Below are 21,093 nucleotides of genomic sequence, written 5' to 3'. Positions count from 1 at the left end.
TGTTCGAGCGGGGCGGGAGCGGCAGCCGGTCTTTCGACCGGCTGCCGCCCCCGCCATTGCAATGAAAGAAAAAAAAAAAAGTCCCCTGATAGGCTACGTGACGATTCACGTAGCCTATCACGGCAAGATTTGCAAAGTCAGCCGTGATAGGCTACGTGAATCGTCACGTAGCCTATCACGGGTGACTTTAAAAAAAAAAAAAAAGCGCGTACGCGAATGGCGGCCCCCATAGGGAGCCGCCATTCGCGTTCCTTATTTAGTTGCTGTAGTCTACGTCAATGTTTACGTAGACTACGGCGAAAATAAGGGCAACGCGTTGCCCTTATTTTCGCCGTAGTCTACGTAAACATTGACGTAGACTACAGCAACTAAATAAGGAACGCGAATGGCGGCTCCCTATGGGGGCCGCCATTCGCGTACGCGCTTTTTTTTTTTTTTTTTTAAAGTCACCCGTGATAGGCTACGTGACGATTCACGTAGCCTATCACGGCTGACTTTCCAGATCTAGCCGTGATAGGCTACGTGAATCGTCACGTAGCCTATCAGGGGACTTTTTTTTTTTTTTACTTTCGTGTTCGCGGCCGGGCGAGGCGGGAAGCCTCCTCCCCGGCCTGAATTTCGGCCGGGCGAGGCGGGAAGCCTCCCCCCCTGGCCTGAATTTCGGCCGGGCGAGGCGGGAAGCCTCCCCCCCCCGGCCTGAACTTCGCGGGGGGAGCAGCGAAGCGCTCCCCCCCACCGCGAAAAAGCTGCGAGAAAAGGTAAGTGACTTTCGTTCACCCCTAAATAACATTGGGCCTACGAACGTTGGTTTCTTTCAATAGACCTTAGCAAGAGTTAAACTGTAGTGTATTTTGCATAGCGTTCACATGTATTTTCTTTGTAATCTTTGCATGTTTCACATTTTATTTCTGTATATGATGTTCTTCTGCATTTAATTTTCTTTATAAACCATACATATCTTAAGACTTCTCATGTGGCATGATTTCATTTGTTTAACAACTTAAAAGGGTATTCACTGTTTCCCTGCTTAACTTTTAAAATATATTTTCAAACATATTTAACTTTTAGATAGCTTTTTAGATAGCAGGGATCTGTATTGGGACCAATGCTTTTCAATTTGCTCATAAAGACAGTATGGTGTAGTGGTTAAAGTGTTGGACTGGAACCTGGGAGATCTGGGTTCCAGTCTCCACTCAGCCATGAAGCTCACTGGATGGCTTTGGGCCACTCACTGACGCTGAGCCTAACCTACCTCACACGGTTATTGTAAGGGTGAAATGGGGGCGGAGGATGCCCATGGAAGCAGCCTTGGGTTACTTGCAAGAGGAAAAAGGGCAGGATATAAATGTAATAATAACAAATGTAATAGTAGTAGCAGTAGTAATAATAATAATAATAATAATAATAATAAATAATCTGGAACTAGGACTAAGCAGCAAATTCGCCAAGTTTGCTGATTACACCAAATTATTTAGGGCAGTTAAAACAAAGAGGGATTGCGAAGAGCTCCAAATAGATCACACCATAGTGGAAAAATGGACATCAAAATGGCAAATGCAGTTCTAGCAAGTGTAAAGTGATACACATTAGGGGTGGGGGGAATCCCAACTTCACTTGTATGCTCGTGACTGACCAAGACAGAGATCTTGGGCTTATGGTTGACAGTTTGATGACAAGGTCAACCCAGTGTGCAGCTGCTATGAAAAAAGGCACATTCCATGTATTTCAAGGCATAATTAGGAAAAGAATCGACTTGGCTCAGGGGATGGAAAAGTGCTGCAAGGCACTGGTAGAGATGTCAGAGAATTCCGCCTGAATTTTAAATGGAATCGAATTCTAACAAATCCAGTCCACGGAATCCTCCTCGGAATGGGGCAGCCCGGTCGACCCAGACTGGAGCTCACGTGGATCTTTTTTTTTTTGTCCTCCAAACGGATTTTACGAAAATAATCACAAAAAGAAATCCATAAATTGGAAATGGAGGAAGAAGAATGTGAACGGCTTTACCCTTTTTACGAGGCATTTTCCCAAGGCTTTCTTTCGCTAGGGCTGAGTCGCAAAGTCTACGGAAATCCTCCATCTTTTCTGTTTATTGTCTGTGAAGGTGAGGTCTGGTGAGGTGAGGTCCAGTGAGGTCAGGTCCGGCGAGGTCAGGTGACCGGAAGTTACGTGGGGAAACCCCGTGAAGGGCTTTACTCTTATGGAGACCAACGGCGGGCGCGCAAAAAGGATTTTTCGGTGGTACTTACAGAATTATTTACGTACGTTCAGGGAGCTGAAAAAAAACGGGGGAATCCAAGGCATGATTCCGGGGGGAGGAACGGATTGCCTCCCCCCCCCCACATATTCCCCACCGGAACAGACAGTGAGGAATCCGTACATCCCTACTGATGTTTCAACACACACTTAAATTCCCCCCCGCCCCACCCCACCCCGCCCTGATCCATGACTTTCTGGTTCAAGTCAGGCAAATACTGTATAAGGACAGTAATTTCATATCTTCTCGGGGCAATTTCTGCAGATTCCAACAAAAAGAAAAATGCAGACTTCCCAGTTACACAAGGTTCTTTGTACAACACAATCAGAAGTATGCCATATCACGCACTCAGAAACTTTCATTAATTTTTATCACAGAAGCTTCCACGCTGCCAGTCACTTTTCCAAAACCACTCTTGAGTGAGAGATATAGATTGAAATTGTATGCAAGCTGATTGATTGATTGATTGATTGCATTTTATTCTGCCTTTTAGCTCAAAAGTGTCCCAAGGTGACTTACAAAGATAGGAAATAAGACAGTCCCTGTCCACAGGCTTACATTCTAAAAGACATAATAGAAAAGGAAAGGGGATTGGGAGGGAGGAGGAAACACAGAGCCAAGATGGAGAAGCCGTGTGGCAGAGCTGTTTCTCATTACACAGTGCATGGTGCATACAAGAGCACAATGCAAAAGGAGGATCACCAAATCAATCATGCTATAAAGGCTTTGGACAAGTCGAGTTTACAACCCAACAAACCACATGCACGTTGAACTCAGATAAACAGTAAGTGAAGACAATTCCTGCCTGTAGGCTTGCAATCTAAAAAGACATGACACACAAGGAAAAAAGAATAGGGAGGGATGAATGGGAAAAAATAGGATGCAGTCCTAGGCACATTTAGAGAGCTTCGGCTATTGGGCGGTATAGAAATGAAATGAAATAAATAAAACAGGCAGAAATAAGTTCTACAACTCACAGCATTCCCCAGCCATTCCGTTCATTAGGAATGGCGCTGCTTCTCACGCTCCCTCACCACAGCCTGCTGGAATGGAATTTTTACGCTGCCTTTAAGGGTAGAGCTTATAAGGGTAGAACTTACAGGATTAAAAAAAATACAAAACTATACAAATGGACAATTTAAAAAAAATAAACATATTTTTAAATAGATTATCTTTCTCTGCAAGGAAATGGTGCTGATTCTGAAGTAAATGTGGTCAGCATCAGGACAGCAGAAGCAAGCTCCATTTTATTTCTACAGTCATAGTTGTGATATTATTTAAGTGAGTTTAAAGTATAAAACTACACATGCTCAGAGTACTATTGTTTTTTAACCAGGGCTGGCAAACAATTGTACACCATGGATTGGTGAGGCAGGGGTGTGAACTTGTTCCTGTATTTCAAAGGCTGTTTTTCTGTGTGATTCTGAGAATATCATGTGTTATTTTAATTATGATTATTATCATTGATGTTATGGTTTGGGATGTTTTTGTGTATGTGTGAAAGCTGGGGGGGGGGTTGCAAAAGTTCCTGCTGGCTTCCAAGGGATATAATCATCATTATCATCATTACATACAAAGGATGCTTATACTTTCTCCTGAGCAGTCCAGTCCTTACTTCTTACAAGTAAGATATGCATAATCTGGAGAGCTTTGGCTATTGGGAGGTACAGAAATGAAATGAAATGATAAATTTGTACTGTGCTGCTTCTGAATAGGCCTGTTCTGGTGGATGCTTTGTGATGGATTTTTGGATGCTTTCAAAACAAAAGCATGGATGTTGGGAGGCTTTCAGAACTTGTTCCTATGTTCCAAAGGCTGCTTTTCTATGTGGCTCTGGGAATATCAAGTCTTATTTTAATTATTACCATTGTTATTATGGCTATGTGGACTCTCTGCTCCCATTCATCATCCTAAAGTCACCTGATTCTCTGTGAAATGGGAGTTATTGCTAGAACAGAATGTGGATGCAAAGAAATACTTTCGTGTGGCTATGTGATTCCCCCCCCCCCCGCGCCCTTTGCATGTTTTGTGCCTCAGTTTTCTCCTTCTGTGGTATGGGTTGGGGATTCAAAGACTGCTTCTCATCCACTGATCCCCCTTGGCTCCGCCTCTCATGACCCCTTGACTATGCCTCTGCTGACTTGCCCTCCATCCCGCCTTTCAGACTGGCCACTAGCCTCCACTGTATGATAGTGGCGTTTCAATTATGCATGGCTAGAGAAAGTGGACAGAGAGACATTTTTCTCCCTTTCTCATAATACTAGAGCCCAGGATCATCCCATGAAGCTGATTGTTGGGAGATTCAGGACAGATAAAGGAAGGACTTCTTCACACAGCACAGAGTCAAACTATGGAATTTGCTGCCACAGGATGTGGTATTGGCCATCAGTTTGGATGGCTTTAAAAGGGGGTTCAACAAATTCCTGGAGGAAAAGGCTATCAATGGCTACTAGTCTTGATGGCTATGGGCTACCTCCAGCACCAGAGGCAGTAAGCCTATGTACACCAGTTGCTGGGGAACATGGGCAGAAGGGTGCTGTTGCACTCATGTCCTGCTTGTGAGTTCCTCATGGGAAGCTGGTTGGCCACCATGTGAACAGAATGCTGGACCTTTTGTCTTATCCAGCCATATTAGAGAGAGGGCCTCAATGTTCAGAAACACTGTACCTCTGATTGCAAAGACACACAGAGACAGAGACAGACAGACAGAGTGGTGTGTGCGTGTGTGTGTACACACACACACACACACGCACGCACACACTTTGGGGAGACATTTGCTTTTCAAAACCCAAGGAAATTCAATCATCAAAAAACCTGCCAGTTTAAAAGACCATACCATAAGACTAGGGGTGTACAAACCCCGCTTACCTGGCTCCGGCGGGTTCCGCAGGTGGGGGGAGGCGATCCGTTCCTCCCCCCGGAATCCTGCCTGGCCGGCTCCGCTCTGCAGCCAGGCTTCAGAGTTGCCAGGCAGGCCAACCCGCAGCAGGGCCTCCAGCCACTGCCGGCCTGGTGCGGACACAAATGGCGTCCTGAGTAGGGGACGCCATTTGTGTCCCTATGGTAGCCCGTGATAGGCTACGTAAATATTTATGTAGCCTATCACGGCTAAAGCAGGAACGCAAATGGTGTCCCCTACTCAGGACGCCATTTGTGTCCACACCAGGCCGGCAGCGGCCAGAGCTGCCACTGCCACCACCGGAGCCGCAGCCGCAGCCAGGTAGGCTCCGTTTCACAGGGCTTTCGCGGGGTGGAGGGGCGGGGGGCTCCATTCCACCACGGATTCCGGGAGGCCGAATTCACTGGAATTTGGCCCCCCTGGGATCCGTGGCGGAATTCTCTAACATCCCTACATAAGACTATCTCACGTTGGTCTAAACTCCACAAAGCCAGGACATTGGAAGCTAAGGCTGATGCCTTATCTGACATGCCTAGGGATGGCAGAGAATTTCTCCACGAATCTCGGGGAGGCCGAATGCGAACGCATTCAGCCCCCCGAAATTGGCGGTGAAATTCTCCGCCGCCCCCCTGGGATGGGACTTACCTCCCTCGAATGTCCCTCTCGGCGGCGGGTCCCGGCAGCGGTTCGGTGGCGGTTCGGCAGGGGCGGGGGCAGCGGCCGGTCTTCCGACCGGCTGCCACCATTACAAAGTGAATGTAAAAAACAAACACACACACGTGATAGGCTACGTAATGATTTACGTAGCCCATCACAGCTAGATTTCCAAAGTCAGCCGTGATAGTCTACGTAAATCGTTACGTAGCCTATCATGGGTGACTTTGAAAAAAAAAAAGCGCGTACGCAAATGGCGGCGCCCATAGGCGCCGCCATTTGCATTCCTTATTTGGGCCCGGGTAGTCTACGTAAATCTTTTTACGTAAATCTTTATGTAGACTACCCGGGCCCAAATAAGGAACGCAAATGGCGGCACCCATGGGCGCCGCCATTTGCGTATGCGCTTTTTTTTTTTCCAAAGTCACCCGTGATAGGCTACGTAACAATTTACATAGCCTATCACGGCTGACTTTGGAAATCTAGCCGTGATAGGCTACGTAAATCGTTACGTAGCCTATCACATGTGTGTGTGTGTGTGTGTGTGTTTTACATTCACTTTTTTATTTTGCGGCCGGGGAGACGGGGCGCTTCTCCCCGGCCTGAATTTCGGCCGGGCGAGGCGGGGCACCTCCCCCCCAGCCTGAATTTCGGCTGGGCGAGGCGGGGCGCCTCCCCCCCCCGGCCTGAACTTCGGGGGGAGAACCGAAGCGCCTCCCCCCCACCGCGAAGCAAGCTGCAGGACCAGGTGACTTTCGTACATCCCTAGACATGCCCCATGATCAGTCATGATGTTGTGCAGTCACAAACTGCTTGCTTACAGCTTACCCTCCATGCACCCATACTTTTCCTCGGTCTTTCAGTCCCAAATCCAGATTGGGAGGATGGAGTGCCTGGGACCAGCAAAGATGCTCCATGTTGTCCTTGTCCTGTATTGCCTTATGAAGCATCTGAGCCTTACTGTATTGCTAGAGGAATCCTACTGTGAGGTGTCCCATGCATGTTTGTTGCTTACATCAGTAGCTTGCAGGATGGCCCTCTTCTTGCACCCCTCACCATCCTTATATTATTTTTGTGTGTCACTACAAGGTAAGCCTGTATTACATTGCAATTTTTTATTCTGGTTTTTCTATTCAAGTTTTTTATTCTGGTTTTTCTATTGCACCAACAGGAATGAGAAAAAAATCATTCAACACCATTTCCAGCAGCATTCATGCTGCAAGATTTTGGGGGTTGCTTTCTAATACGAGATATTTGGTTGCGACAGAATAGGTTTGGAGTCTGAAAGGAAAATATTAATTCTCTACCATATTGAGATTTCCACTAACACACATACTGCAGTATCTACCCATCGTTGCTCTGGATCTTGAGATGCTTGGTGAAGATAAAACAATGTGGTGGTATGGTGTTGTAGATTAAAACAAGTGATTAGTGGAAGGCTTAAACACCCTTTTCCAGCACAGTACTTATTTGTTTCAGACAGCATCTTCCCAATATCACTTCACCCCAGAAAAGAGGTATGGGTTCAGATTTGTGACTTCAGTTGTCTAACCTCATATTCTATGTAAGTCTTTGTGAGTACCTTTTAGTAGGGAGAAGGCACTGCTCTGCAAACATACTTCAATTTAATAAATGCAGCAACCGATTTCTGCTCAAAATAATTATGTTCCCCACCCCTACACTACCAAGTTCCACTTTTTCTTGGTGCCTCCTAATAATCTTTGAAACTGTTTCCCTTACCCCCCACCCCAACCTGCTTTGACATTTCTCACCATTACTGGCAACATCATCAGTCATACTGTTGCTACGAAATACAGCTATATGTACTACACACCATTATTAGCAGTAGTACCACCCCCAGCCCAGCTACGTTAAAGGAGACACCCTTCTCTCACTATAAATTTACCAAGTAAAGACGTTGGTCAACTCACAGAATACAGGTGTGAGTCACGTCATAGTAGGATTCCTCTAGTAGGATTCCTTTTTGATGGTTGATTCAGACAAAAATTACAAATTTACTGAGTTTACTTTTGAAAGTTTTAAAATATAATGATAATTTTATGAGCAAACCAAGTTATACATAAAACAACTTTAGGAACAGAAAGGCTGCTTTATGTTCCTAAAGGAGCCCCCCGCCCCCAACCTGGTGTCCTCCAGATGTTTTGGACTACATTGCCCAACATTCCCAATGATTGGTCATGCTGCCTGAGGCTGATGTTTTGGCCGAAGTCCAAAATATCTGGAGGGCACCATGTTGGGGAAGACTATCCTAAAGGAACAAAGTGACTTTAGATCTGTAAAGACTGCTAAAAAAAAGTATTGCTTATTTATCAATATTCCCCAACATTTCCATGTTATTCCAAAATAAACCTGGAAAAAAAAGTTTTTTTCCCCATGGCCTCAAAATTTCCAGAAATTTTACATCACTAACTGTACCTGTGGCTATTCTTATTGGATCGGTTTGAGCTTTTGCACAATTGTAGACCTCATCAGGTAGACCATGGATGCTAGGCTTCAGGTTATTGGCTCAACAGGTGTCATTTTATAAGGACTAGAATTTTGAGCAACAGTCTGTCTGTCTGTCTGTCTGTCTTTCTTTGCAATTCACCTTAACTAGAGGGGCATCCTGTGGTCCTTTAATTTCTGTTCAGGCACAGAATCCTCCCTCCACATACCTTTTGTGGGGAAAGCCTCTATGGGGGGGGGGGAAATCATACACAAAAGGTGTGTGTGTGCGGGGGGGGGGAGAGCGAGAGTGGAGGGGTGGATCCATTTCTCTTCCAATAGCCATATTTTGGGACCTTCAGAGTTCAGTTCCAGGACAGAAGGGCAGAGACAGGCAGGATCCATTCTGCTGCTACCGCTGACCGAAGTAAGGTGGACTGACTTCCACATTAGGGCTTCTGGGCTCCAGAAGTGAGGTACACTTCACAAAGACAGGGGGAAATGGTGTATATGCCAAAGTCCCACTGAGGGACTGAGGCCCACATGGGGAATCTGCCCCATTCTTGTGCCTTTCCTCTTCCGAGAAAGGGCCCGTGCCCATGGCATGATTCCCCCTTCCCTTCCTAAGCCCGGGTTAATGGAAGCCTTCCTCCCCGTCAACCCTGCAGAGCCCTTGTGACCAGGGAAAGGTGCCACTCCGCTGCTGCTGGCAGGGCAGCCCTGTGCGAAGAGGCAGTGGAGTAGGCAGGCGTCTCATTGCCAAGGGGAGGCAAGGTGGCCTATTAGAATTTCTAATCAGCACTGCCCCGGGATGTGGAGCGAGTGTCGGGATATCCTGCAGGTTGGAAATGTCTGAAATGAAATGCTGCCACATTAATCATTTTGCAGTCTGTGGGTTATATGTTTTATTGAAAAGTCTGCCCGTCGTTTAAAGACAGAGAACAGACTGCATGTCAAACCAAGGCTTGGAGGCATGTCCTTTGTGCAGAACCCAAACTCCCTTTTATAGCTGAGCACAGAGTATTTTCTTGCATGCCCAGAAACCATTTTAAGGGGGCATGAAAGATGGAGGAGATTAATTCCCTTCCTAAGAAGGATGGGGAGGGGCCCCTTTTCTGGCCCTAGCCAAACATTTTCAAGAGGCATTTGTCTGGCAAGCATGAGACAGTTTTTAAGACTACATTTTAAGTTTCCTCTATTGAGCTGCCTTCTGCACAGCAATTTAGGTCTCAGTTTGTCTTGAAGCAGTATAATGTTGTCTCCTTTAATCTGAATTTATGCCTTCTCCCTCCATACAGAGGAGTCCCCGTGCCAAATGATTTTAAACACATGCAATTTTCATTTTCCAAAATGCTTATTCCTTTGATTGTGATTGATCTAGGGTGTCAGAGGGCATATCTATTCCATTCCCTCTGCCCTGGAGACCCTGGGAATCATAGTACACTGAATATATAATGAATATGTAATGAGCAGCTGACCATTTCTTCATTTTTTACTCACAAGTAAATATGCAGGCTTCAGCAAAGGAGATTGTTATCTTGTCGTGGTGCTGGAGCTTGAGCACCTCAATGACGTCATGAGCTAAACCGTGAAGGGACACCCAAGACGGGAAGGCCATGGCAGAGAGGTCAGACTAAATACGATCCCTGGGGAAGGAAACGGCAACCCACCCCAGTATTCTTGCCATGAAAACTAAATGGATCGGTACAACCAGAGATATGTCAGTTAGGGATGTACGAAAGTCACTTACCTGTTCGCGGATTATGCTGATGCTGGGGGGGAGGCGCTCCGTCCCTCCCCCCGAAATTCTGGCCGGGGGAGGAGGCGTTCTGTCCCTCCCCCCCCCCGAATCCTGGCCGGCTGGCTCCGCTCCACAGTAATTCTGAGGAGCTGCCGGCCGGCTCCGCCAGCAGCCGGACATCCGGCTGCTGGCTAGCAGGGATGCGAATGGCGGTGGCCGTAGCTGCCGCCGTTTGCGTCCCTGCAGTCAGCTGTGATAGGCTATGTAAAAGTTTATGTAGTCTATCACGGCTGATTAAAACAAAAAACAAAAAAACGTGCATATGCAAATGGCGGCGCCCATGGGTGCCGCCATTTGCGTTCCTTATTTTGGCATGTCTAGTCTATCTAAACATTTACGTAGACTACGGTGAAAATAAGGGGAACGCAGATAGCGTAGACACTATGCTATTTGCGTTCCCCTTATTTTCGCTGTAGTCTACGTAAATGTTTACGTAGACTAGACGTGCCAAAATAAGGAACGCAAATGGCGGCGCCCATGGGCGCCACCATTTGCGTACGCGTATTTTTTGTTTTCTTTTAATCAGCCATGATAGGCTACGTAAACATTTACGTAGCCTATCACGGTGTTTTTTAAAATTTAGCCGTGAAAGGCTAAGTAAATGTTTACGTAGCCTATCACTTTGTGTGTTGTTTTTTTTTTAAACTTGGAAATGGCGGCTGCGGCAGCCAGTCGGAAGACCGGCCACCGTAGCCGCTGCCCTGTCGCCGGAGCCACCACCGGAGCCGCCGCTGCCAGGAAGATCCGCCCCAGGTAAGTCCCGTTCCGGGGGGGCGCGGGGGGGGTGGGCCGTTCTGCCACCGATTTCGGGGGGCCGAATGCGCTGGCATTCGGCCTCCCCGAGATCCATGGCGGAACTTTCGTACATCCTTAGTCAGTATACCATCGGAAGATGGGACTCCCAGACGACGGTCAAAATGCTACTGGGGAGGAAGAGAGGATAAGTTCAACTAGCCCCAGATGTGATGACGCAGCTAGCTCAAAGCCAAAAGGGCAGCTAGCAGCCGATGGTGCTGGTGGTGAACAACAAATCCGATGTTCTAAAGATCAACACACCATAGGATCCTGGAATGTAAGATCTATGAGCCAGGGCAAATTGGATGTGGTTATTGGGGAGATGTCAAGATTGTTGTTGTTGTTCAGTCATTCAGTCGTGTCCGACTCTTCGTGGCCCCATGAACCACAGCACGCCAGGCCTTCCTGTCCTGTGCTCTCTCCCAGAGCGTGCTCAACTCCATATTCATTGCATCAGTGATGCTATCTAGCCATCTCATCCTCTGCCATCCCCTTCTCCTTTTGCCTTCAGTCTTTCCCAGCATCAGGGTCTTTGATGTCAAGATTAAATATAGACATTTTGGGTATCAGTGAACTGAAATGGACTGGAATGGGCCACTTCACATGAAATGACCACCAGATCTACTACTGTGGACAAGAAGACCACAGAAGAAATGGAGTAGCCTTCATAATTAATAATAAAGTGGCTAAAGCAGTGCTTGGATACAATCCAAAAAATGACAGAATGATCTCAGTTCAAATTCAGGGTAAGCCATTTAACATCACAGTGATCCAAATATACGCCCCAACCACAGATGCTGAAGAAGCAGAAGTAGATCAGTTCTATGAGGATCTGCAGCACCTACTGGATAGTACACCAAAAAAAGATGTTATTTTCATTACAGGAGACTGGAATGCTAAGGTGGGTAGTCAAACGACACCTGGAATTACAGGCAAGCATGGTCTGGGAGAACACAAAATGAAGCAGGACATAGGCTGATAGAATTTTGCCAAGACAACTCACTGTGCATAACAAACACTCTCTTTCAACAAGCTAAGAGATGACTTTATACATGGACTTCACCAGATGGTCGACACCGAAATCAGATTGACTACATCCTTTGTAGCCAAAGGTGGCGGACATCTATGCAGCTGGTAAAAACAAGACCTGGAGCTGATTGTAGTCCAGATCACGAACTTCTTATTGCACAATTTAGAATCAGACTAAAGAGAATAGGGAAGACCCACAGATCAGTTAGATATGAGCTCACTAATATTCATCATGAATATGCAGTGGAGGTGAAGAATAGATTTAAGGGACTAGACTTAGTAGATAGGGTCCCGGAAGAACTATGGACAGAAGTTCACAACATTGTTCAGGAGGCAGCAACAAAAAACGTCCCAAAGAAAAAGAAAATCAAGAAGGCAAGAGGGCTGTCTGCTGAGACACTGGAAGCGGCCCAAGAAAGAAGGAAAGCAAAAGGCAACAGTGATAGGGGGAGATATGCCCAATTAAATGCAAATTCCAGAGGTTAGCCAGAGGAGAGAAGGAATTCTTTTTAAACAAGCAATGCGTGGAAGCGGAAGAAGATAATAGAATAGGAAGGACAAGAGACCTCTTCCAGAAAATTAGAAACATCGGAGGTAAATTCCAGGCAAAAATGGGTATGATCAAAAACAAAGATGGCAAGGACCTAACAGAAGCAGAAGAGATCAAGAAAAGGTGGCAAGAATATACAGAAGATCTGTATAGGAAGGATAATAATATCGGGGATAGATTTGATGGTGTGGTCAGTGAGCTAGAGCCAGACATCCCGAAGAGTGAGGTTGAATGGGTCTTAAGAAGCATTGCTAAGAACAAGGCAGCAGGAGATGACGGTATCCCAGCTGAACTGTTTAAAATCTTGCAAGATGATGCTGTCAAGGTGATGCATGCCATATGCCAGCAAATTTGGAAAACACAAGAATGGCCAACAGATTGGAAAAAATCAACCTATATCCCCATACCAAAAAAGGGAAGCACTAAAGAATGTTCAAACTATCGAACAGTGGCACTTATTTCACATGCCAGTAAGGTAATGCTCAAGATCTTGCAAGGTAGACTCCAGCAATTCATGGAACGAGAACTGCCAGATGTACAAGCTGGGTTTAGAAAAGGCAGAGGAACTAGAGACCAAATTGCCAATATCCGCTGGATAATGGAGAAAGCCAGGGAGTTTCAGAAAAACATCTATTTCTGTTTTATTGTCTATTCTAAAGCCTTTGACTGTGTGGATCATAACAAACTGTGGCATGGTATGGGGATACCAAGTCCTCTTGTCTGCCTCCTGAGGTATCTGTATAACGACCAAGTAGCAACGGTAAGAACAGACCACGGAACAACAGACTGGTTTAAGATTGGGAAAGGAGTACGTCAAGGTTGTATACTCTCACCCTACCTATTCAACCTGTACGCAGAACACATCATGCGACGTGCTGGGCTTGATGAAGCCAAGGAGTTAAAATCGCTAGAAGAAACATTAACAATCTCCGATATGCAGATGATACCACTTTGATGGCTGAAAGCAAGGAGGAGCTGAGGAACCTCATGACGAAGGTGAAAGAAGAAAGTGCGAAAGCTGGGTTGCAGTTAAATCTAAAAAAAACCAAGATTATGGCAACCAGCTAGATTGATAACTGGCAAATAGAGGGAGAAAACGTGTAGGCAGTGACAGACTTTGTCTTTCTAGGCGCAAAGATTACTGCAGATGCTGACTGCAGCCAGGAAATCAGAAGTCGTTTACTTCTTGGGAGGACAGCAATGACAAATCTTGATAAAATAGTGAAGAGCACAGACATCACACCGACAACAAAGGTCCGCATAGTTCAAGCAATGGTATTCCCCATAGTAACCTATGGCTGCGAGAGCTGGACCATAAGGAAGGCTGAGCGAAGGAAGATAGATGCTTTTGAACTGTGGTGCTGGAGGAAAATTCTGAGAGTGCCTTGGACTGCAAGAAGATCAAACCAGTCCACACTCCAGGAAACGAAGCCAGAGTGCTCACTTGAGGGAAGGATATTAAAGGCAAAACTGAAGTACTTTGGCCACATCATGAGAAGACAGGATACCCTGGAGAAGATGCTGATGCTAGGGGAAGTGGAAGGCAAAAGGAAGAGGGGCCGACCAAGGGCAAGATGGATGGATGATATTCTGGAGGTGACAGACTCGACCTTGGGGAAGCTGGGGGTGGCAATGGCCGACAGGGAGCTCTGGTGTGGGCTGGTCCATGAAGTCACGAAGAGTCGGAAGCGACTGACCGAATAAACAACAACAAATATGCAGGGCCCCAATCTATATTGGAGCCACCACGTGGGGAGGCTCTTTTCTTCTTTTTAACACCTGTGCAAGGGGGGGGGTCAGAAAAATTGGGTCAGGGCAAATCAGCGAGGTCCAAGCTCATTGATGTTCTCCAAGTTCCACCTGGAAGCTGGGTCAGTCTTGTTCCCATGCCCAAATGGAAGCCTTTGTTGTTCAAATGGGGAAAGTGCACATTTGTTTGTTTGTTTGTTTGTTTATTAGCTGCCCATCTGGCCAGCCACTCTAGGTGGCGTACAATACTAATAACATGAAATACAATGAGTTTACATAATCAACTGAACAAAACAACATAACAAAACAACACTGCTCTAAAAAACCCTAACCCATCCCAAATGCTTGCCTGAACAGCCAGTTTTTAAAAGCCTGGTGGAAGCTTATCAAAGAGGGGGCATGGCAGAGGTCACTAGGGAGGGAATTCCACAGAGTGGGGGACACCACAGAAAAGGCCCTCTCCCTAGTCCTCACCAGCCTAGCTGTCCTGGCTGATGGGACAGACAGAAGGCCTACTGAGGCTGATCTCATTGAGTGGCATCCCTGGTGTTGTTGGAGGCGGTCCTTAAGATAGACTGAGCTGGAACCATATAGGGTTTTTAAGGTCAATGCCAACACCTTGAATTGGGCCTGGAAAACAAGTGGTAACCAGTGCAACTCCTTCAGCACCGGAGTGATGTGATCACGCCGGCGGCTGCCTTTAATCAGGTGGGCCACAGCATTCTGCACCAGCTGCAACTTCCGAATCATCTTCAAGGGTAACCCCACATAGAGCACATTACAGTAGTCCAGGTGAGAGGAGACCAGGGCATGAACTACTGATGGGAGCAGATGGTTAGGGAGATAGGGGTACAGCCACCGTATCAGATGGAGTTGGTACAGCGCAGCCTGGCTCACGGCTGACACCTGAGCCTCCATGGACAGCTGGGAATCTAAAACAATCCCCAGACTGTGGACCTGGTCCTTCAGGACACACCCCACTGAACACCAGGTCAACACCCCCCAACCTCCCCTTGTCTCCCACCAAAAGTGCTTCGGTTTTTTCGGGGTTCAGTTTCAGCTTAGTCCTTCCCATCCAGCCACACACTGACTCCAGACACTTGGACAAGGTTTTTACAGAAAACCTTGGGGAGGATTTAAGCGAGAGGTAGAGTTGTACGTCATCTGCATAATGGTGACACTGCACCCCAAACCTGCTGATGATAGCCCCCAGTGGCTTCACATAGATGTTAAATAACATCAGAGAGAGAGAATAAAACTGTGTGGCATGCCGCAAGTGAGCAGCCAAGGGTCTGACGTCTCCTCCCCAAGAGCTACCCTCTGGTACCTGCCAGAGAGGAAGGAACAGAACCACTGTAATATGGTGTCCTCTATGCCCAACCCCTCCAGGTGGTCGACAGTATCAAAAGCCGCTGAGAGATCAAGGAGAACAAGGAAGGAGCATCCACCCCTATCCAGAGCCCTCCCCACCACCCGCTCAATCACCTTGCCCCAAAACAGCAGATTTGAGACCAGGCAAAAGTTGTTCAAGTCTTGGGGATCCAAGGAGGGCTTCTTTAACAGTAGTCTTATCACCTCCTCCTTGAGGGCTGATGACATCGCTCCCTCCTCGAGGGAGGCATTCACCACCGCCCTGATCCCCTCCCTAAGTCTCTCCCTGCAGCTCATAATGAGCCAAGATGGGCAAGGATCGAGTAAGCAGCTGGTTGGCCTTAAAGATGAAAGCACCTTGTCCACTTCCTCTGAAGGAAGAAGCTGGAACCGATCCCACACAACCCGTCTGCCACTGGCCGCCCCTCGTTCACTAACTGTATCCACAGTGCATGGAATTTCACTCCTGATCCGGTCGATTTTATCTGCAAAGTGCTTTGCAGACTCATCACAGGAGGCCTTAGAATGCTCCATTGATTCCGGAACAACTGGACCAACCAGGTTCCGGACCACTTGGAACAGCCTCCTTGGACGGCACTCTGCAGATGCGATAGAGGCAGCATAAAAAAAATATTTTTTGCTGCTCTCATCGCCACGTAGTAGGCTGAAGCTACAGCTCTAAGCTGTGTCCGATCGTCTAGGAATGTACGAAAGTGACTTACCTTTCGCGGATTATGTTGATGATGGGGGGGAGGTGTTCCGTCCTTCCCCCCGGAATCCTGGCCAGGGGGGGAGGCGTTCCATTCCTCCCCCCGGAATCCTCCAACGGCCGGCTGTGCTCCGCGGCTGCTCCACGGAGCAGCCGGCCAGGCCCGGCCCGGCCAGGCCAGAGCCGCCCGCAGCCGGATTTCCGGCCGCGGAAGGCTCTGAGTAAAAAAAAAAACGCATACGCAAATGGCGGCAGCTACGGCCGCTGCCATTTGCGTTCCTTCTTTTTACCATCTTAATCTACGTAAATATTTACGTCGACTATGACGGTGAAAATCAAGGGGAACGCAAATAGCGTAGCGGACGCCATTTGCGTCCCCTTTTGATTCCCCATTTTAGCCTACGTAAAGATTTACGTAGGCTAAAACAGTGAATGAAAAAGGGACGCAAATAGCGCCTGCTACGCTATTTACGTTCCCCTTGATTTTCGCCGTCATAGTCTATGTAAATATTTACGTAGATTAAGACGGCCAAAAAGAAGGAACGCAAATGGCGGCGGCCATAGCCGCCACCATTTGCATACACTTTTTTTTTTTAACCCACCCCAACCATGATAAATCTTTACGTAGCCTATCACGTCTTTTTTTTTTCTTTTTCTTTTTCTTTTAACCTAGCCATGATAGGCTACGTAAATCTTTACGTAGCCTATCACATCTTTTTTTTTTTTCCCCACAAGCCTGGAAATGGAGCCATGACTTGTAATGGAGCCACCGCCACCCAGAAGATCCACCCCAGGTAAGTCTCATCCTGGGGGGGATCCGCGGGGGGGCGGGGGGGGCAGGCCGTTCCGCCACAGATTACGGGGGGCCGAATGCACTGGCATTCGGCCTCACCAAGACCCGTGGCAGAATTCTCTGACATCCCTACTTCAGAGCAAGATATCCACCACCAGCGCTCCATCCACCTCACCTCCCGCTTCAGAGCTCGCAACCGTGGGGTGAAAAAACCTGACAAGACTGCAAATGGCAGCAGCGGTGGCTGGTCGGAAGACCAGCCACCGCCGCCACCGAAGCCGCCGCCGCCCGGAAGATCTGCCCCAGGTAAGTCCTGTCCCAGGGGGGATCCGCGGGGGGGGGCGGGGGGGCAAGCTGTTCTGCCACAGATTTCGGGGGGCTGAATGCACTGGCATTCGGCCTCACCGAGATCCGTGGTGGAATTCTCTGCCATCCCTAGTATTTGGGTACCATGGCATCTCACAAACTTACACATACCCTCACTGCAGGCTGCCCTCACTTCCATTCCCCCCACTGCCTGCCCTCAGCCAGGGAAATCATAGGAGGCCTGGAATGTCTGCCTATCTAGGAGGCAGAAAATGGGAAATTTCCCTGAAAGGAAATCAGAATCTGTCATTCCCTGCAGGTGAGAGAGACCATTCCCTTCTCCTTTTTCCTTAGAGAAACAAGCAAGTCCCTCTGCTCTAGTCATGCCTGGGTCTCATTCAGAAGAACCCACTAACTGAAACGGCTGATACACTTTCTGGCACAGGGTAGGCAGTATCCTAGCAGGAAGGAAGCCAGATGATGCCAAAGGGGACAGAGCACCTGAACTTTCAATGCTTGAGTAGAAGGCGACTTTCAGCAGGTATAGGTGATCATGCAAGTAACACCGCTGAAATTCCCTCTTCCACACAACTATTAAAAGTGCAGGAGCCTTGCTCTGTTTTGCATCTGGCCATATTATCCAGTAGGGCATCTACACCAACCTTAACATTCAACATACTTGTCAAAACTTGCTACTTTATATTAATCCACTACAGGTTTGCTAAAAACATTCTAACTACCAAAGTACCTTATAGCGCTTTGAGACAAGGCTTTTCTCATGCAATCACCTTATTTAGGGAATTTCAGTGGGTACAGACAACTTCATCTTCAACTTGAACCCTCCAGTGTTTTCCCACTGCATCTTCCATCTTTTTTTCTTTCCACAAAACGTTAAGTAAGGAAGAAAAGACAGAATAGCTGCACAATTTCTTTTGACTGGTTGTACTAGGACAATTCCACGTGGAAGCATCTCTACATTCTCTTTGTAAGGATGGAACATAGATTGTTTTGCATGGTTAAATAGGTTTATCTTCTCTGCTTATCATTCCCTCTATTTCCAGTGTTCAGGCTATGAGTATTGCTGCTTATTTCATTTCATTTCTTATATTTCCATACCGCCCCACACCCAAAGCTCTCTGGGTGGTTCACAAAGCAGCGAAAATGTTTTAATGACCAAAGTATCTTGCTCATTCTCTCTGCAGGGAAGATATATTACACTGTTTGCAAAGCTAAATAGATTTTGGTTCCCTACCTATGACTCCTTCTATGATTTGTTCAGGCTGTTAGCAATGTAGCCACAATTGCATCACCCAGGCACAAAAGGGAGGTATAAGCAGGCTTATCTGGAGGAACCTCTATGCAGAAGGGACCCTTCTGAGGTTTTCAGAAGTATAGAGAATATTTAGGAAGGAAGAAACTTAACTGGGGGGCACCCCCACCCCAACAGCTCAATGAGGGCTGTACATGCTCAGTGGCCATGGCATGCTGACTATTTGTGGGGAGCAGAAAATGGGGAGCGTAGAATGGAGTGGCTACAATCCTGAACAGGGAGCATTCCATACTGCCACTTGTATAGGTAAGATGGATGGCAGCACTTAAGAGGTATTTTCCCAAGGAAGCCCAGCTGAGCTGTAGCCTCAGGGGCCTGTCCCTTTCAGGGATATTCCAGGCCCCTCCCTGAATTTTAAATTAAATTAAACCTTTAATTTTAAAATGTAAGCCTCACTTTTTTTACTTATGGAGATAGGTAAGGAGTCATAATTGCATTCAATTATGATTGAATTAATAATATGGCTTAGCTAGAATTTTAACCTAGCTCCATTCAGTCATGTTTCTATAGCCTTTTTAGAGTGTACTGAGAAGATGGGCACCTCGGGACAGCCTTGTAGCTCAGGATGTACAAATACAATCATGATACCAGCATTTTGCCCTCTCTGCATGAAAAGATTTGTGCAAAATCAGGACTGTGTACAATGTATTCCTGAAAAAAGGAAGAGTACAGGGGACCTATTGCAGTGGTCCAGTTCAGGTTGCATATGCTAGGAAAATGTGTACTTTTCATCAGGGCCAGGACAAGACATGGTTGTAGGGATGGCATAGAATTCCGCCACGGACTCCAGTGAGGCTGGATTCTAAAGAATCCGGCCCCCCGGAGTCCATGGCGGAATGGAGCAATCCCCCCCCGCCACCCCGCGAAGTCCCCATGGACCGGATCCTACCTGCCTCCGGCGGTCCGGATCCAGCCACTGCTGGCCACTGCTCTGGTGTGCAGCCGCAAAGGCCGTCCTGTGTAGGGGATGCCATTTGCGTCACTGCTTTAGCCGTGATAGGCTACGTATTTACATAGCCTATGACGGCTAAAGCAGGGATGCAAATGGCGCCCACTATGCCACTTGCGTCCCTGCTTTAGCCGTGATAGGCTACGTAAATATTTACATAGCATATCACAGCTACAACGGTGATGCAAATGGCATCCCCTACGCAGGACACCATTTGTGTCTGCAGCAGCCCAGCTGCAGATCGGCCCGGCCGGCGGCTCTGCGGACATGCCGCAGAGTGGAGCCGGCTGGAGAGGATTCCGGAGGGGAGGGGAGGAACAGATCGCCTCCCCCCCCGTTGAGGATTCCAGGGGGAGGACCAGATTTCCTCCCCCCCCCCCGGACCCCAGCGGAGCAAGGTAACTGGGGCTTCGTACACCTCTACGTGGTTGCATCAATAACTATTGGGCAAGGAATCACACATAGAATGTACCTGGACTGTTCAAGGTACTTTAAGTAGGAGAAGGGGAAATGAGTGCTGTTAATTAAGGAATGGGAAGACGTTTCCAGTGTTCCCACAAACACAGGCCACCCACTGTTATGATAAGACACTCCTGTATTTGGTCGGTAGTACAATAGAGAGAGCTGAGAACACCATCCTACTGCAGCTAGAAGCTTTGATCCTGAGTTGGGAGGCAGCATGTAACTCTTTGCATGGCATTTTCTCTCTCAAGTCAACATGCTCTGAGAGGCAGCGCTTCCAACTAGCTGTATTTTTACAAGGGGCAGGCAATTCCTCCACGTTTGCATGAAGAATACACTACACAATGGAGAGTGTGCATGTGGGGGGGGGGGACTTGCTACTTGAACACATGAGACGACAAGCAATACCATTGCCATAATGAAGCCTGCACATATGCTATGGGGAAACCAAAAGGGACTGCAGTTGTGTACAGTTGTGTACCTCAAGTAGAGATATTGCTTGGTAGGAATAGAAGAGGGAAAGGCACATCTTCCATTCAGACACTGCAGCATGCCTAAATAAGTCCCCCTCCCCGCTGCCCTTTTCACGGCCAGGCATGTGAAAGTATCCCCAGCCCCCAGGCAGTCAGCTAAAGAGAATGAATGAGATACTGAGTCACCTGCCCAGCCTGTCCTTTATCATGGAAATGCATTCTTAAAACAAGGGAGGGGTGAGTGGGTCTTCTCACATTCTACCTAATGAACCAAAAAAAAGTGTGCTGATTGAGAGAAATGGTCAAAGCCGCCCTCCACCTGCTTCCACAGAAGCCTCACTCTTGCAAGGGGACTTTGGCTCTTTCAAATCCTTCTTCTTTTGTTATTTATTACAGTTATATGCTGTCTTTTCCCCTCCTTAAAGAACCCAGTGTGGCATACATAATCCTCCTCCTCTCCATTTTATCCTCACAACAAAAACACTGTGAGATTGGTTGGGCTGAGTGTCTGTGACTGGCCC

This window comes from Heloderma suspectum, chromosome 10 (genome assembly GCF_057233095.1).
Source record: "Heloderma suspectum isolate Gila_16-S chromosome 10, 16-S_ref, whole genome shotgun sequence".
Classification (NCBI taxonomy): Eukaryota; Metazoa; Chordata; class Lepidosauria; order Squamata; family Helodermatidae; genus Heloderma; species Heloderma suspectum.
The sequence above is the reverse complement of the archived record's forward strand: the minus strand, read 5'-3'. Positions refer to the sequence as shown.